General features: G+C 39.1%; 1 protein-coding gene across 1 annotated transcript in view; it reads left to right on the top strand.

The window, feature by feature from the left end:
- The first annotated feature begins 8,843 nt into the window (after nucleotides 1-8,843).
- LOC121367335 (QRFP-like peptide receptor) overlaps nucleotides 8,844-18,502 on the top strand; it is a 68,647-nt gene continuing 58,988 nt past the window's right edge. Inside the window, exon 1 of the mRNA XM_041491437.1 lies at nucleotides 8,844-8,956. The gene's annotated coding sequence lies outside the window, so the exon portion shown is untranslated. The remainder of the gene's footprint in view (nucleotides 8,957-18,502) is intronic.

Here is an 18,502-nt window from a genome sequence, read left to right as displayed (position 1 = left end):
CTACACGCCGCCTAAGCCTGCGTCTAAGCCTCTAAGCCGGTCCATTTTTCAGTGGTTGGTTTGTTGTTATCCCTTTCCTAACAAATATTTTTTAAAAACAAATACATCGTATCCGGCTGTAAACAAAACATAGTACTAGCCAAATAAATTTAAAACAAAGACTGACCGAAAAACAGTTATATTTTGTATATCACAACGGTCAATTTAAAATCAATTTCGAATCCCTGGGTCAAAATTAGAAAATAACAATTTTTTATAGCTTTTAAAAAATTCCTGAGCCAGTGCGTTCATTCATTCTTAAATACATACATACAATATATAGATATTCATACATCAATACAAACATACATACACGTATGTCGTGGTTGACTTAGCATTCTTTTCAGAATGTATCGGTGGCCGAATGGTTATCATTGTGTACTGGGAAGTGTTGGCCAATCGGTGTCATTTGGTGGAGTCCAAGCAATGGCATGAGAGACAATTTGTGAATACCAGAATGGGCCAGAAAGGATTTTATCCACCTGTGCCACTTTTTCATTAAAATATTTCCTTACGGTCAATGAACTGAGACATTGTTATTTGTTTTATAGCTATATGGCTTGCTGCAAAACATGTTTCTTTTTTAGTATTATTAAAAACGAAATTCAAGGTCGAACCCAGCCGCCTGTTATCTCAACATTAATTCTAAAATTATCTTTTTAAACAAGAAACAAAAAGGCACAACTTTACCTTGGAGCAATTTACAAGTCAAGATTTGAAGTATAACAAGGTGCGAACATCGTAAGGAAGACAATGAAATGCTGCAAATAAGCCGCAAACAAGTAAACTAGGTCAAGAACCGTGGTGTTAAGATAAAGGTAGACTGTGAGACCCTTAAGTTATTTAAAGAATAAACAATGGCTTTGTTCATCTTCTAGATAAACTATGCCCTTGGTTACTAGGTACTTCTTATCACAATCTGTTTTAGTAACTGATTTGTTAAGGCCGTGGTACCTCTATAGGAAAGGGCATATAAAAGTGTATTTTCGGTAATACTTTAGATCAAAAGCAGTATCATTGTTAACCATCGACTATTTTCTGATAAATAATGTGCCACAGTGGCGTTGAATAAACACTCTTGTCCCATCCTATATATTAACTGTTTTCCTGACATCGTCAACGGGTTTTTACGACAATAGCCGAAGGTGGCCGAATGCATCTCGTATGCAATCGAGCGAGCCTTGTTGCTGCCAGATTAGCTGTCAGCAGTCTATGCGAGTGCGAATGATTTTTATATGCTCTTATACCACTTTTCGAGTTTCGAGTATGTCCGTCCCGGGGCCTGTCTCTGGATAGACAGGGGCTTGTAGAGTTGAAAATGGTAAGGAAAAAAAAAGAACGAAGGTCTAAAAGTTTAAAGTCCGATCTATATGTCCACGTGAGTGGCCTCGTTAAGGGCGTTAGAGTGCACAGCTTGTAGGGACGAGATGGGTTGCATCCCGTCAAGAAAACCCCTAGATTGACAGTCAATAGACGTTGAAGATGTAGTGCTGTGCTGAAATACAGATCTCGAGAAGCCGGATCCGTCTGAACGAGAGAGAGAATCAGACTAGGGTATAGTCCAGTCATCATGGGTTGGTATAGTCGTGCGGACGGGCCCGACTCCGGAGGATACGAGATGGTATCACAATAAAACAAAGTAGTCTAGAAAAGAGTAGTAGGGGCCGACCCCGCTTCCTATTTCTTCTTAGAATGGGGCGGTCAATCTTCCAGTGCTGCTAGGACAGACTCGGACATGTAGAGACTAAACGCGAACAACCGTGGCGTTCTGCAGAATGGCCGTCATACGAGTCACGAAAAAAATAAGTCAACATAGTCAGACGGAGAAATGACGTGGAGACAAGGAATCTCGCTAAAAAAGAATCCAACCTGGTGGTACAGACTGTCGAAACGAGAAGCGTTCCAGCGTTCAATCAGTTCCAATGGCCACATACATCCCAGTAGAAAAGTCGAGCCGCGAAAGCACGTGCAGTGTGCACAAGCGAAACAAATATGTCTTACCGCGTCGAGCTCCACACTGGGAATGTTGGTAAATACGCGATTTCTCTCCTCCCTGTAACACATTATATAAAACAAGATCTCACGCCGCCCCTAAGTATGGGGTACCTGTAAAAAAAAAAGTACTAAAATTTTGCGCGAAACTAAGGGTGTTGTAAAAACATCTGGTTATCCCGAAAATGAGCCACGAAAGGTACGAGTTTCTTCAGTTAATACTTTGAGGTAGGGGTTGTAGTACTGATATTTATGGGTCATAGTTTGGTTGATATATTGCATATAGTGTTTTAAACACAAACGTTAACATTCATTTGGTATAGTGCATCCTTTAGATAATTTCGACACACATAGAAAAACAGTCTAGCAAGCGACCCTGATTGCCACACGACAGGTATATTTGAGGCCGTGGTATGTGCTGCCCTGTTTGTAAAAAAGTGCATACACATGATTCCTTGCTGCTAATTGCTCAATGTTTTAACGTATGACAAACACACAAAAAAAACCCCATATACATCCAATTATTCCTACTCTCACTCTCTCTCTCTCTCTCTCTCTCTCTCTCTCTCTCTCTCTCTCTCTCTCTCTCTCTCTCTCTCTCTCTCTCTCTCTCTCTCTCTCTCTCTCATGCTCATACGTGCACATATATACATACACACACACCCTCACACCCACACCCACGTCATCCCCACCCACGTTAAAACCAGTAATTGGCGCATTATTATCCCGAGGGTTTATCATTATATATGTATTTATATATGTGGGTAGAACGTTAACCCGGTACAGCAGGTTGCGATATTACTTTCCAATGCCTTTAGCCGTTGGAGTTGACGTTTTTATTCTTCACTGTCAGCCTAATGTACATTTAATACCAACGCCCTTTCTCCATTACTAATTAGTCTTAACTATAATCATGAATGGGCTATCTATTTAATGGAAGAACGTCTGTAACGCAAGCTCATTTACGCACATGTAAATTCCCAAGAACCTTGTGTTAAGGAATTCCGTCTCAATCCAGTATGATCACCAACTTGGTACATTTGATATAGCTGGTTACCGGGGCTGTTCAGATGAAAGCATAGTATCAACGACTGACAACTCATCACCAACTTGGTACATTTGATATAGCTGGTTACCGGGGCTGTTCAGATGAAAGCATAGTATCAACGACTGACAACTCATCACCAACTTGGTACATTTGATATAGCTGTTTACCGGGGCTGTTCAGATGAAAGCATAGTATCAACGACTGACAACTCATCACCAACTTGGTACATTTGATATAGCTGGTTACCGGGGCTGTTCAGGTGAAAGCATAGTATCAACGACTGACAACTCATCACCAACTTGGTACATTTGATATAGCTGGTTACCGGGGCTGTTCAGATGAAAGCATAGTATCAACGACTGACAACTCATCACCAACTTGGTACATTTGATATAGCTGGTTACCGGGGCTGTTCAGATGAAAGCATAGTATCAACGACTGACAACTCATCACCAACTTGGTACATTTGATATAGCTGGTTACCGGTGCTGTTCAGATGAAAGCATAGTATCAACAACTCATCACCAACTTGGTACCGCACATTGATTTAGTAATCATCGGCTATTGGATGTCAAACGTTTGGTAATTTCTACTTGTAGTCATCAGAGGAAACACGCAACATTTTCCCATTAGCAGCAAGGGATCTTTTGTATGCAGTGTCCCACAGAAAGGAAAGAACATACCACGGTCTTTGACCAGTTGTATTGTACGGTTGGAACGAGAAAAAATCCCCAATCAGTTGAATGGATCCATCGAGATGGTTTGATCCCGCGACGCAAGCACCCTAGGCGAGCGCTCAACCGACTGAGCTAATTACTAACCCACCCCACTTCCATTTTGTAAGAAGTACCCATTTTGTAACAATAACTAGAAATTTAGTCCTATAACCTGTGAATTTGATAATACTGTTTCAACGATCATAGCAAGTCAGTAGTGCATTACATCCTTGTTTAACGATCGTAGCAAGTCAGTAGTGCATTACCTCCTTGTTTAACGAGGCAGTGATCATGGGTCTAATTCACAAAGCTCTCTTAGGCTCTGCTAGACAACAAAGCATCCTCTTTGCAAGTCTTTTAGCATTGCATTGCGAGATCGCAAAGTTGCGAGTGTTTAGTGAATTAGGCCCTTGGTTAGCAATACATTTTGTCATTTAGACAATGGTCCTCTGCATGACATAATCTACCGCTAAAATTAAGTATAATCACGTTGATTACCATTATCGTGTACTAGGCATGAAGCATGCATCACATGATCACATGAATATGGTAAGTGACCTACACCCATCCATGAATACAGTAAGTGACCTACACCCCCTCCATGAATACGGTAAGTGACCTACACCCCCTCCATGAATACGGTAAGTGACCTATACACCCCCTCCATGAATACGGTGACATACACTCTCTCCATGAATACGGTAAGTGGCCTACACCCCCTCCATGAATACGGTATGTGACCTACACCCCCTCCATGAATATGGTAAGTGACCTACACCCCCTCCATGAATATGGTAAGTGACCGACACCCCCTCCATGAACACGGTAAGTGACCTACACCCCTCCATGAATACAGTAAGTGACCTACACCCCCTCCATGAATACGGTAAGTGACCTACACCCCCTCCATGAATACGGTAAGTGACCTATACACCCTCCATGAATACGGTGACCTATACACCCCCTCCATGAATACGGTAAGTGACCTACACTCCCTTTCTCGAAAAATCACGTATCCACCCTAGAAACGTTATCTTCCCTAGTAACTGATAACACTGAAATTTCACTAATAAATATTTAACGATATTTCGTTAAGATATGTAATAAAGACACTGACCTATTTTTGGTGATATCCACACTGTAGAACAAAAATAGCACCTATCCGTTCTGAGAGCTTCGTCATGTTTAATGTATTATTAGTAATTTAACATGTTTTCTTGTACACGTCAAATATGCTTATTGACGTCAACAACGATACCGTTCACATAGTTATGAAGTTTAAGCTAAATTCAAAAGAATGTACGTAGAGCGACTTTCGACGTCCATAATCATATTGAAGCGTCATCGTATTGTTGACGTAATAGTTAAGTTTCCGGCAACGTCCGTAATATACGGAAACTATCGAAGTGACATTCTTTTGTTTTTTTATTTAAATTTTTAATAAGAAACGAAATGCTAAGAAAACATGAGTAGCAGACTCTTACACACGGGCCTATACCTCTAGCTTTACATATTAGGCCTAACTGAGACAGGAATAACGCGGTACCTCTATAGGATATAGATTTCTTGAGATTCGTATCAGCATTAAAAACAATTAAATGAGAAAATTTCACATCGATTAATATATACGTCACCCTTTCTATTTTTTATTTAAAATTTAAGTTCGAACATTGTGCATCTGCCAGTCTGGCAGAGTGAAAATAATATAGCGCAGATCAAGTTTCGTGCCAGCACAGACGGGGGGTGGGGGATGGGAGGAGGGTTACATTCGATTCAGTGCGTTTAATTATCAACTGGTACCATACTCGCCATACAGGTTATAATAGGCCCGCGTTCAACGACAGCGCGAGACGCTAACGTTTTTCAACTATTCGACTGGTTCCCTGTATGGTCAGTCGGTTTATCAAGAAGCGCAAAAACTACTTCACTTGCTCAACTCAGCCTAGATCAGTCTTCTGATTGGCTAAAATGAGTGTATCAAGCGCATTTGGCTTTTATGGCTATAATTGTCGTGGCATGCTGTTATTTGATTACAAGAATGTTAAACACTAGTAGTTGATATTCCACGTAAACATGTTATGATTCATAACCCTAGATTACTGGGGTTTTTTACACACCCGTTGGTGCGAACACCATTCGTTATTTTTGATAACACATACTTGTTAACACATGTACGTGTGTTAACAATTTCAGGACATGAACATGACCGAGTTGAGCCAAACCGAGCAGGAAAACGTCCCCTAGACTGGTTTATGCGCTTCACGGTAAACCAAATGGCCACGTCGGGATAGTTTGTGAACGTTAGCGAAACGTTTACTGGCTGAACTTGATGTTACAAATTTTTTTTAAAAAGAAAAAGAAAGAACTGTTTTATTTAACTACGCACTCAACACATTTTATTTACGGTTATATGGCGTCAGACATATTGTTAAGGACCACACAGATTTTGAGAGGAAATCCGCTGTCGCCACGACATGGGCTACTCTTCCCGATTAGCAGCAAGGGATCTTTTATTTGCGCTTCTTACAGGCAGGATAGCACAAACCATGGCCTCTGTTGAACCAATTATGGATCACTGGTCGGTGCAAGTGGTTTACACCTACCCACTGAGCCTTGCGGAGCACTCACTCAGGGTTTGGAGTCGGTATCTGGATTAAAAATCCCATGCCTCGACTGGGATCCGAACCCATTACCTACCAGCCTGTAGCCCGATGGCCTAACCACAACGCCACCGAGGCCGGTAAAATTAGCTTAAAACCAGATTTTTTAGGTCATGTAAGAAATAAAATAACACATTCGTGTCCGTTAGATACCATTTCTCTTGCAACTCGTTGTTTAAAAACGTACCAACTCGCTTTCGCTCGTTAGTTACATTTTAAAACAATTCGTCGTAAGATAAATGGTACCTAACGACCACTCATGTATTATTTTCCATTTATTTTGTGGTTAGTGAATATTGGTAAACGATAAATTCTCTCTGTTCATGTTGATGTTAAGTAAAGAAAAGAAATATTTGTCTTATGAAACCTCAAATAATATTAAAGTTAAATATGGTTATGGTAACTTATTGAGAGAGAGAGAGAGAGAGAGAGAGAGAGAGAGAGAGAGAGAGAGAGAGAGAGAGAGAGAGAGAGAGAGAGAGAGAGAGAGAGAGAGAGAGAGAGAGAGAGAGCAGACAGATATACAGACAGACAGAGCTATACAGAGGGATGCGATAGGGCCAGGGAAAGCTGGATAGAGAGAAACATGAGACAAAGGCAGCGAAAGGTAGACAGAGAGAACAGCGAAATAGACAAAGAAAGAAAGAAATGTTTTATTTAACGACGCACTCAACACTTTTTATTTACGGTTATATGGTGTCAGACATATGGTTAAGGACCACACAGATTTTGAGAGGAAACCCGCTGTCGCCCCTACATGAGCTACTCTTTCCGATTAGCAGCAAGGGATCTTTTATTTGCGCTTCCCACAGGCAGGATAGCACAAATCATGGCCTTTGTTGAACCAGTTACTCACTCAGGGTTTGGAGTCGGTATCTGGATTAAAAAGCCCATGCCTCGACTGGGATCTGAACCCAGTACCTACCAGCCTGTAGACCGATGGTCTAACCACGACGCCACCGAGGCCGGTCGAAATAGACATAGATACAGACAGATGACGCTATACAGAGACAGAACGAGACAGAACGAGACAGAACGAGAGAGAGAGAGAGAGAGAGAGAGAGAGAGAGAGAGAGAGAGAGAGAGAGAGAGAGAGAGAGAGAGAGAGAGAGAGAATTATAGAAAAACAGAGACAATAGACAAAAAGAGATAGGGTGGGGGTAGAGAGAGTGAAAACCAGGGTCTGTTCCTACTGGAACACAGCAAGCAATCTCCCATGTGCACTATCCTATATATAGCGTAGTACATACCATGGTGTTTGATGTATGAGCCGTCCGTTAATGTACCAGCCGTGGAACATTGGCTCAGGAGATAAAACTAGTCCATTGACACAGATCGATCCTTTGACCCATTGTTCCTCAGGCGAGAACTTCATCACTGATCTCAATCATGTTAATATTATTTATGTAAAATATTTCTCGTAAAAACGTTTCCCAATTTTTAAATTATATATAGGACTGTTTTGGAGATGGTTTGCTTAAAGGGGAGAGGGCAACCGTTTCTAATACCCACTAAATGTATTAAATATTTTTTCTTTATTTCTTATTTTGAAACATTCACATAAAAAACATTTAAAAACCTGGATTTGAAACATTCACGCAGATGTAACGGACATGACACAATTTCACAAATACGTTGGTGTCCCTCCAATCATTTCTATATAAAAAAAAAAAAAAAAAATAATAATAATTGTAATTCAAATTCTTTATTACTTTAAGTTTTACAACTTATCAGCATTATACAAACATAAATATAAAATAAATAAATAATGTACAAGATAATGGTGGAGAGTGATTTACCTTATTGAATACATAATATATACATACATGTACACATACACACACACGCACGCACACTCACGCATACGCACACACGCGCGCACACACACACACATATATATATATATATATATATATATATATATATATATATATATATATATATATATATATATAAAATAATTCAACATATCAGCTTTACTAATTAATATATTAGTTGGCTATATGTCATTATTGAGCATATGCCAGAGGTAAAGTATACGTTTGTGCTACCAGGTGCAGGTTCTGTATCGTACAGCATTAAACAATTTATTCCAATAATTTATTTCTTACATTATTTGCTCGTACTAAATATTTCCCGAGGTTATTAAGTTCTTTAATATTACCAGTACTTAGAAGTTGATTCTAGAATCAATGTACGTGCTTAGGCAGTATAGTAGGACTATTGCTAAAAATAAATCATACAGACGGTTTTCACGTATAACTACATACATGTAGATATACTTGTTTTGTTTCACTGCCGCGCGTTGACTGGCGTAGAGTGGTTGACTGTCACAATAACAGCGTCATGATTATGCAGTCTGTCATTTAATTCCCTATTGATTATTCCAATATAGACACAGGGCATGTTCTCCATTAATATACCGATCATTCCGCGGTGTTGCGCTGGAGGTTTAAGTGTTCAATTTCTTGCTCAAGTCTTTATCTTCGCCACAGCTTCAGGTTGGTTTTGTTTTACTTTCATGTTTTTTAAGTGTAACTTTCTCAACATTGATGACACGTTTGGAAGAAGTGAAAGCCATTAAGTGTTATTTTTATTCATTTATATATGATTATTTTTATATACATTTTTTTTTCGTGTATTTAACCGCTAGTTTTTACAGTATGGCATTATACAACTGTATTACGTTATTTATAATAATGTATCGTCTCGTGTAATTAATAACAGCTATAACGAACGGTATGTAATAAAACGTAGTAATAAAAGTTATAGATGTCCGTGTGTTGCACAGTATGTCAACTAAGGAATAACGTTTCTATAGGTCGTTATTGTAGTGGTGTCACTGTGCTGGTGGATTCATCGTTAACAAATGCTTATATCAACTAGCTATATTGGATAACATATTAACGTGCCTATATCCAATTAAGGTACAAACACACTAGCTATATAAAACTATTGAAACTACATTGCGTCCATACACCACATTATAAATAAAACATGTTTATTTAATTTATTTATATATTATCATAGTTGTAAACTCTCCCGCTAATTATGCTAACGACATTTCAGTTTTAGAACACTATCTGAATATTATGGTGTCAAATCATTCTAATAAGCTTGTGATCCCATTTGCAATGATCGATCCCCGTCGGTTTGCTTATTGGGTTATTTCTCATTCCAGCCAGTGCACCACGATTGGTATATCAAAGGCTGTGATATGTGCTATCCTGTCTGTGGGATGGTGCATATAAAAGATCCCTTGCTACTAATGGGAAAAAATGTAGCGGGTTTCCTTTCTAAGACTATATGTCGAAATTACCAAATGTTTTACATCCAATAGCCGATGATTAATAAATCAATGTGCTCTAGTGGTGTCGTTAAACAAAACAAACTTTCATTTGCAATGCTAAATAATTTTCTTCACTTCATACTGAGTAATAAGATGTATATTTTATACAGAAATATATGAACGATTAATTACCCGCCACATTGACTATTCAACGAAACACTGATAAGACGTTAACTCACAGCAACTTGTTGATTTGTGTTAATATTCAACGAAACACTGATAAGACGTTAACTCACAGCAACTTGTTGATTTGTGTTTAATATTCAACGAAACACTGATAAGACGTTAGCTCACAGCAACTTGTTGATTTGTGTTAATATTCAACGAAGCACTGATAAGACGTTAATGATAAGACGTTAACTCACAGCAACTTGTTGATTTGTGTTAATAGTCAACGAACCACTGATAAGACGTTAACTCACAGCAACTTGTTGATTTGTGTTAATAGTCAACGAAAAACTTGTTGATTTGTGTTAATAGTCAACGAAACACTGATAAGACGTTAACTCACAGCAACTTGTTGATTTGTGTTAATAGTCAACGAACCACTGATAAGACGTTAACTCACAGAAACTTGTTGATTTGTGTTAATAGTTTGGTATTCCTAATGAATACTAGGATTGACCCCCGTAGGTAGACCCATTTAGTTCGAGCCGGTGCGCCACGACTGGTATATTAAAGGCCGTGGCACGTGCTGTCCTTTCTGTGAGATGGTGCATATAAACTATCCTTTGCTTGTAATGCAAAATTGTAGCGGGTTTCCTCTCTAAGACTATATGTCAGAATTACCAAATGTTTGACATCCAATAGCCAATGTGCTCTAATGTGTTGTTAAACTAAATAAACTTTAACTTTTTAACTTTTCCTACTGAATAAACATCAGCTGATAATAATTGGTTGATTTCTTTACTTTTTGGGTAGTCGTATTAAAGCTACATTGACTCTCAATAGTTCGTCGATATGCGTGAGTCTTTTGATAATTGTGTGCCAAATATACAGTGACTCATGGCACATTGTTGATTCGTGTGAATAGTTTGGTATTTGTGTTCATAGGATACATCAACTAACAACTAGTTGTTGATTTGTGTGAAACTTCAGGTATTTGAACTAAAGGTACATTAATTCACAACTTATTGATTTGTGTGACTCATATGGTGTTTGTACTCAAGGTACATTAATTCACAACAGTTTGTTGATCTGCGTAAATCTTTTGGTATTAGTACCAACGCAGACTGACGCAGAGTGACGCAGATCTTCGCAGATCGTCGCAGACCCATGGACATTGTATAGGAACACAGTCACAGACTTCTGTGTCGGATCTGCGATATATCTGTTAGGATGCAGACCGTTTGCGACTCTGTTTCCATAAAACGTTTGTTTTGTCTTGGCGGGATCTAGCTCGGCCGGTAGAACACTCGCCTGAGGCGCTGGCGTCGTAGGATCGAACCACCTCAGTGGACCCATTCTGTGATTGGGTTTTTCCCGTCCCAACCAGTGTACCACGACTGGTATATCAAAGGCCGTTGTATATGAAAAGATACCTTGATGATAATGGAAAAATGTAGCTGGTTTTCTCTAAAGGCCGTCCCACACTAGCGCAACGCGTTGGCAGAGCGTCAGCTGCGCGTCGGCAGCGCTACAGCAGTGAAGCGTCAATTATAATGCCCATATATACCCAGAGCGTCAACAGTTACCAATTGGTTTACATCCAATAGCTGATGATGAATATATCAATGTGCTCTAGTGGTGTCGTTAAAAAAACCTTTAACTTTTTAAGCGTCCCGTCAGTGACCTATTTGAGCTATTTATCGTGGCAGCTAGTGCACCACGACTGGTATATCAAAGGCCGTGGTATGTGTTTTCATGTTTGTGGGATCGTGCATATAAAAAGATTCCTCTCTAAGGCTATATGTTATAGTTACCAGACGTTTGACATCCAATAGCCGATGATAAATCAATCAATATGCTCTAGTGGTGTCGTTAAACAAAATTAACTTTTAACTTTTTTTAAGCGTCGATCTGCATCATTCTGCGTCGGTTGTCGACCTGCCACATATTTTATGGAAACCAGACGTAACTCGTGGCACATTGTTGATTTGTGTGAATAGTTGGTATTTGTTTGCTAAAATTAGTGATATTGGTAGAGAATGTATCTGTTTCATTATCCACATGGTTCATCACAACCGAGTTAATTAAAATTCTAATTCAATACATTTGTAAGAACGAATCTGATTGAACATTTCAGATGGTAAAATCACCGATATACCGGTCGCAAATTTTCTGGCAGAAATACGTCATAGGTTAAGGAAAGAACAGGGATGTTTTGTAATGACGTCATAAAGACAATTTCTGTTAGCGTTCATATTACGTACAGAAGTCGTTAAATACTGATAAGTTTTTATGTCAGAAATGAACATATTATTCTTTATTAGTCGTTATCTAATCACGAGAGCTGATTAAATATGTCAAATTACACATCTATGTTCGAGCCGCTAACTGTTCGACCACCCATCGTCTGTTAATGGGCTGCCTAATGACGTCACCAGCTGGTGACGTTTATATGCTTATTCTTACTAAAAATGTAACAATTTCCTATTTAAAATCAACCAGCAAACAGTTTAATTAGAATAAGGATAACCCTACTGTGTTTTCCGATTTGCGGACGTATATCGGTGGTTTTACTGTTGCAAATTTAGTTATTAGAGGAAGCAACGTCATGTTATGACGTCGCTTTCCAAAACTACGTCATTACATTTGTTATTACACGACATTGTGCTTCGCAAATTTACCGTTTTATTGGCTCCGCTAACTAAATTTGCGAAGCACAATGTCGTGTAATAACAAATGTAATGACGTAGTTTTGGAAAGCGACGTCATAACATGACGTTGCTTCCTCAGTCTTAGCTCAGACTGTGCATATGGAATATGATTGCTTGCCCATTGGACAGGGTTATCCAGCTTTTGCACAGTGCTAGAAAAATCTGTCTGAATGTTTTTCAGAATTCTGTTTGACATTTAACGTTGTATCATTATTTTTAAAATATTTAAACAAATTAATATTTCAACTTTATATTTATTGTTAAGTTGTTAAATTTTTATGACGTTGCATAATGTGGACTATATTTTCTCGCGTATGATAAAAGGAGTTTGTAGGTGAAATGTTTATGAATCGTTCTACAGTAGCTTACAAAATTAGTTTTGTTACTGTTATTAAATGGGCAAGAAAAAGAATCAATCACCGTTGTGAGGTATAGATAAGGCAATTCCAACCCTCGGGACACAATTTTTGTCCCTCGGGTTGGAATTGCCTTATCTATACCTCACGGTGATAGATTCTATTAGTCATTACGATGTCTTCCAGTTGTGGTTGAAACCGTTTGAGACATGAAAAAACATTATTGATAATAAAAACATTATTACACTCGCGAGTGAGTCGTACCTATTTTACAACATTATTACACTCGCGAGTGAGTCGTACCTATTTTACGAAACTCGTGTCACGATTTATGTATGGTCCTTGCTCTTGCCCTTGTTTTTTGTTTGTTTGTTTGTTTGGGTTTTTGTTTTAAATCAGTACGACACACAAGCTCGTATAATAAGTTCTATATAGGCCTACTTCCTGTGGTGCCACTGTGGCTGTCATTTACGCATTGTTGCACAGGCAATAATAATAATTATTGTAATTAAGACCTGCCGAGCATAAATGAGCCTGAAAATAACAGTCATCATACTGATAATGATGATGAATGGGTCGAATTTCTATGGAGTTAAGAGACAACGGTCATGGGATGAAGCATATATAGCAATGACAAAAATGGATATATTGTATATTTTGTCAACAGATCGCGAACCAAACCGTGTGCAGTCCACTAAAAATTATAATTAGCAGCCAACACGGAGGGAAGACGAACTAAGCGATTTAATGAGAACATGTAGGGTCTGTAGAGATCTGAACGATTTAATGAGAGCATGTGGGGTCTGTGCAGATCTTCGTTTGCGTGGTTCTATTTTTAGAAATTTGAGAACCGTATTTAAATGTAGTTTTATTCCGAAGAGAAACACATAGTTTAATAAACGAAGAGAACGTTTGGTAGAGGAAAGACAAAATCGGAAGAGAAACACATAGTTTAATAAACGAAGAGAACGTTTGGTAGAGGAAAGACAACATCGGAAGAGAAACACATAGTTTAATAAACGAAAAGAACGTTTGGTAGAGGAAAGACAACATCGGAAGAGAAACACATAATTTAATAAACGAAGAGAACGTTTGGTAGAGGAAAGACAACATCGCAAACGGTTTTGTGAAGGGATTGTGGGTGTTTATTCACCATTTAAGCAAGAATAAGAGCACATTTATTAATCATCGGATATTAAATGTCAAACATTTGGTAATTTTGACATCTCATTTTAGAGAGGAATCCCGCTACATTGTTCCATTGGTAACAAGTGATATTTTATATTATGCACCATCCCACAGACAGGATAACAAATACCACGGCCTTTGTTATAACAGTCGTGGTGCGCTGGCTGGAACAAGAAGTAGGCCAAAGGGCCCACCGACGGGCATCGATCCCAGATCGACCGCGCATCGGACGAGGGCTTTATCAGTGGGCTTTATCAGTGGGCTTCGTCCCGCTCTTACAGACAAGTGGATTCTCTGTTGTATAGCAATGAGCTGACTGTTACCAATAGCAAGGAGTACGCTCTGTTGCGTAGCAATGAGCTGGCTGGCTGTTACCAATAGCAAGGAGTACGCTATGTTGCGTAGCAATGAGCTGGCTGGCTGTTACCAATAGCAAGGAGTACGCTCTGTTGCGTAGCAATGAGCTGGCTGGCTGTTACCAATAGCAAGGAGTACGCTCTGTTGCGTAGCAATGAGCTGGCTGTTACCAACAGCAAGGAGTACGCTCTGCTGCGTAGCAATGAGCTGGCTGGCTGTTACCAACAGCAAGGAGTACGCTCTGTCGCGTAGCAATGAGCTGGCTGGCTGTTACCAACAGCAAGGAGTACGCTCTGTTGCGTAGCAATGAGCTGGCTGGCTGTTACCAACAGCAAGGAGTACGCTCTGTTGCCTAGCAATGAGCTGGCTGGCTGTTACCAATAGCAAGGAGTACGCTCTGTTGCGTAGCAATGAGCTGGCTGTTACCAACAGCAAGGAGTACGCTCTGCTGCGTAGCAAAGAGCTGGCTGTTACCAACAGCAAGGAGTACGCTCTGCTGCGTAGCAATGAGCTGGCTGTTACCAACAGCAAGGAGTACGCTCTGCTGCGTAGCAAAGAGCTGGCTGTTACCAACAGCAAGGAGTACGCTCTGCTGCGTAGCAATGAGCTGGCTGCTACCAACAGCAAGGAGTACGCTCTGCTGCGTAGCAATGAGCTGGCTGCTACCATCAGCAAGGAGTACGCTCTGTTGTATAGCAATGAGCTGACTGTTAGCAATAGCAAGGAGTACGCTACTAAAGTGACAGACCCTAGTTTTTAAACACTGCGGCGTGTTTTTCACTGTTAGAACTGTTTTGATACCTGAACAAGGGCGTGCGCAGGAATGTGCCGTGGTATGTGCTATCCTATCTGTGGGATGGTGTATATAAACGATGAAACTAGCGAAGGTGAAAGACCAGATTGGAGTGAAATTTTATTCAAATCATCAATTACCAAAACCTTATGGCGACATTGGGATAGACTGGAGATCCATTCAGGTGTCATGTACTGGCGGTGGCATGATGAAGATGACGAAACGACTCAACTGCAGCTGATCGTACCTGAAACCCTGAAGAAAGATGTGTTCACATTTTACCATGACATCCCAACTGGAGGACATATGGCTGGCAGAAATCTGTGGAAAGAATAAAGAATTCTTTGTATTGGCCTGGAATGAAAGAATACATTGAGGTATATTGTCAAACTTGTGACTTGTGTGTAGCCAGGAAGCAGCCAAAGGCCAAATCAGCTCCCCTGAAAGAATAATTGGTGGGAGAGCCTATGGAAAGAATAGCACTAGATATTCTTGGGCCATTACCTCTTACTCGGAAAGGGAACAGATATATACTGGTTGTCTCTGATTGTTTCACAAAATGGACTGAAGCTTTTGCCATTCCCAACCACGAATCTAAGACCATTGCCAATGTTCTTGTTGATGAATTCATATCTAGATTTGGCACACCACTTCAGCTTCATACAGACCAAGGCTCAAATTTTGAAGCTAAGCTGTTTCAAGAGGTATGTGCTTTACTGAAGATTCACAAATCAAGAACAACCAGTATGATGCCACAAGCAAATGGAAATGTAAAGCGTTTCAATCGGACACTTGAAGAAATATTAACAGTGTTCTGTCAAAGTGATCAACGCCACTGGGACGACATCTTACCTCAACTGCTAATGGCTTACCAAGCGTCAGTTCATGCAAGTGCAGGCCAAACTCCAAATAAAATGGTGTTCGGAATAGAAGTCATATTGCCTCTTCAAGCTATCATTGGTAAACCTGTTCAAGAGAAAAGGGAAAGCGAAGTGGATTCTTATATATCTGAGCTTGAACATAAATTAAAACGTGCACACGAAGCAGCCAGGAAGAGTCTGAAAAGAAATGCTGTGTACCATAAGAAAAGATACGACATGAATAGCAAAAGGCAAACATTTTCGAAAGGACAAGCTGTATGGCTTCACAACCCTCTTCGAAGGCATGGTGTCTGTCAAAAACTTTTTTTCTAACTGGAAAGGTCCGTATCTCATTACGAGGAAACTTGATGACCTGACTTACCTTGTTAGGAGGACTCAAAAACAACCCCCAAAAGTTAACCATGTTGATCAGCTTCTTCTTTACAAAGGAAGAAAGTTACCCAGGTGGATTCAGTCTCAACAAGCTAAAAATGTGTAGGAGAGGGAAAATGTTCAATGTTTTAAAAAGAGATGGTAAATGAGAAAGAAAAGTAGAAATACTATTAGATAATAATTTATAATACTAGAAAAAAAATATGGTGGTAAAATTTGGAATGAGAGCACAGTATAACATAGGAATTAGGTGTGCATACGTGTTCAAATGTATGAAGGATGTGTAAGAAACAGTCTGGATAAATTTATAGAAATTGTATTGTAGAAGTATTAATTTTAGTGTAAATATAATAATGAAGCTTGATGTAAATAGTTTTAATTGTGTAGTTCATCTGGGAATTGGCCATAGGTAGGATGCAGCAATGTTGTGGTATATAGCACGCCTGGAATGGAATGGTGCTATGATTTCTGTGGCAATTCCTTGTCATCGGGGCGTATCCGGATGTTGGGAGAATACTGGTTTATGTCGGTAGGAGATAAGGTGGTTAAATGGGTTTAATGTAGTGTTGATTACAAGAATTGTTTCAGCAGTTAGACTTGATCAACCTAACTGGCTGGGACACGGATACCTTTCTTCTAGTTGGGGATTAGTTAATGATGACTGGAATTGATGAATAGACATTTGGCATATTTAATCTGGCTGGTTATGTAATGCTAGGCAACCGTATAGTTGGAGATCCTGGAATACTTCTGCTACTTTTAGAACCATGGAGGACTGTATGTGCAGCATGTATTGTGGACATAAATAAGCGGAAACTATGTTTATTCTGTGGATGGAGCAAATTCGAACTGTGCCGTTACATTTGGAACTTTAATTCCCTGATGCCACCGATGGATTGTGTTTTTGATAAACTGTGCCTTTGGTGAACTGTGAATTTTTCTTGGATAAGCAGTGTTTCTGTGGGAGATATCAATGGGAAAACTATTAGTGTTAATGTGAAATTCAGATGTATGTGACATCCATGAATTGCTTTATATTTGACCCGGAGTATCCAAATTAAGAGGTGTGTGTGGGGGGGGGGGGGGGGGGGGGGGCGTGTCATGGCTGTCCCAACAATTTTCGTAACTGTGTGCTGTGACGTGGACCATTCTCAAGTAATTTTAATATTGGACAAAACAGAATATTTATTTTTACATTTAGTAGTAATTGTTTGCATAGTTGCTTGTATTCTGCATATCGTCTTTTTGTGCCTATTAAATAATGTCGTTTTTATAAATATTCTAAAGGCTTTTTTCTGTGAAATTGTTTAACGCTAATTTTAGACAAAAAAGCAATTAAGAAATGTTAGTTTTATGTTCATGCACTTTAATTATTTCAAGTTTGTAACGTTTTTGCTATGGGCTAAACTGGCGTATTCATAAAAGTTGAAGTTTCTCAGGATCTAGAGTGTGCATTTACAAACTGTAAATTGCAAACGGAAGTTGGACCAAAAAGCAATTACTTTAGTTATTGAGCAATTGTGTGCATAATGTAATTATTAAATGAAATGTTATTTATTTTGTAAAGGTAGATCTCTTCCTAGCGTGACGTAATTTCTGATTGGCTGTTATGACGTCACGTGGTACTTAACAAAAAGTATAAAAGGCTGACGTCAATAGACGTCGACGGTTGTTCTCTCACTCGTTCGCGGTCTGACAAGCAAACATTGAAGACATGTCTCCTTGTCCAACTTTTAGATTTTATTATATTACATACATTTCAATTGACACTGGAATAATGTTAACATATTTTTAAAGTAAATGTTATTAACTTAAAATCTCTATTTCATTAACTTGTTTTATGGAATCAGTATTTATAAGCAACTGCAAGCTGTTTACATTTGTTGGAGATACAGTCATCATTGGTTTAATATAACTATATCTGAAAGGAAG

Source organism: Gigantopelta aegis, chromosome 3 (genome assembly GCF_016097555.1).
Source record: "Gigantopelta aegis isolate Gae_Host chromosome 3, Gae_host_genome, whole genome shotgun sequence".
Classification (NCBI taxonomy): Eukaryota; Metazoa; Mollusca; class Gastropoda; order Neomphalida; family Peltospiridae; genus Gigantopelta; species Gigantopelta aegis.
The sequence above is the reverse complement of the archived record's forward strand: the minus strand, read 5'-3'. Positions and strand labels throughout refer to the sequence as shown.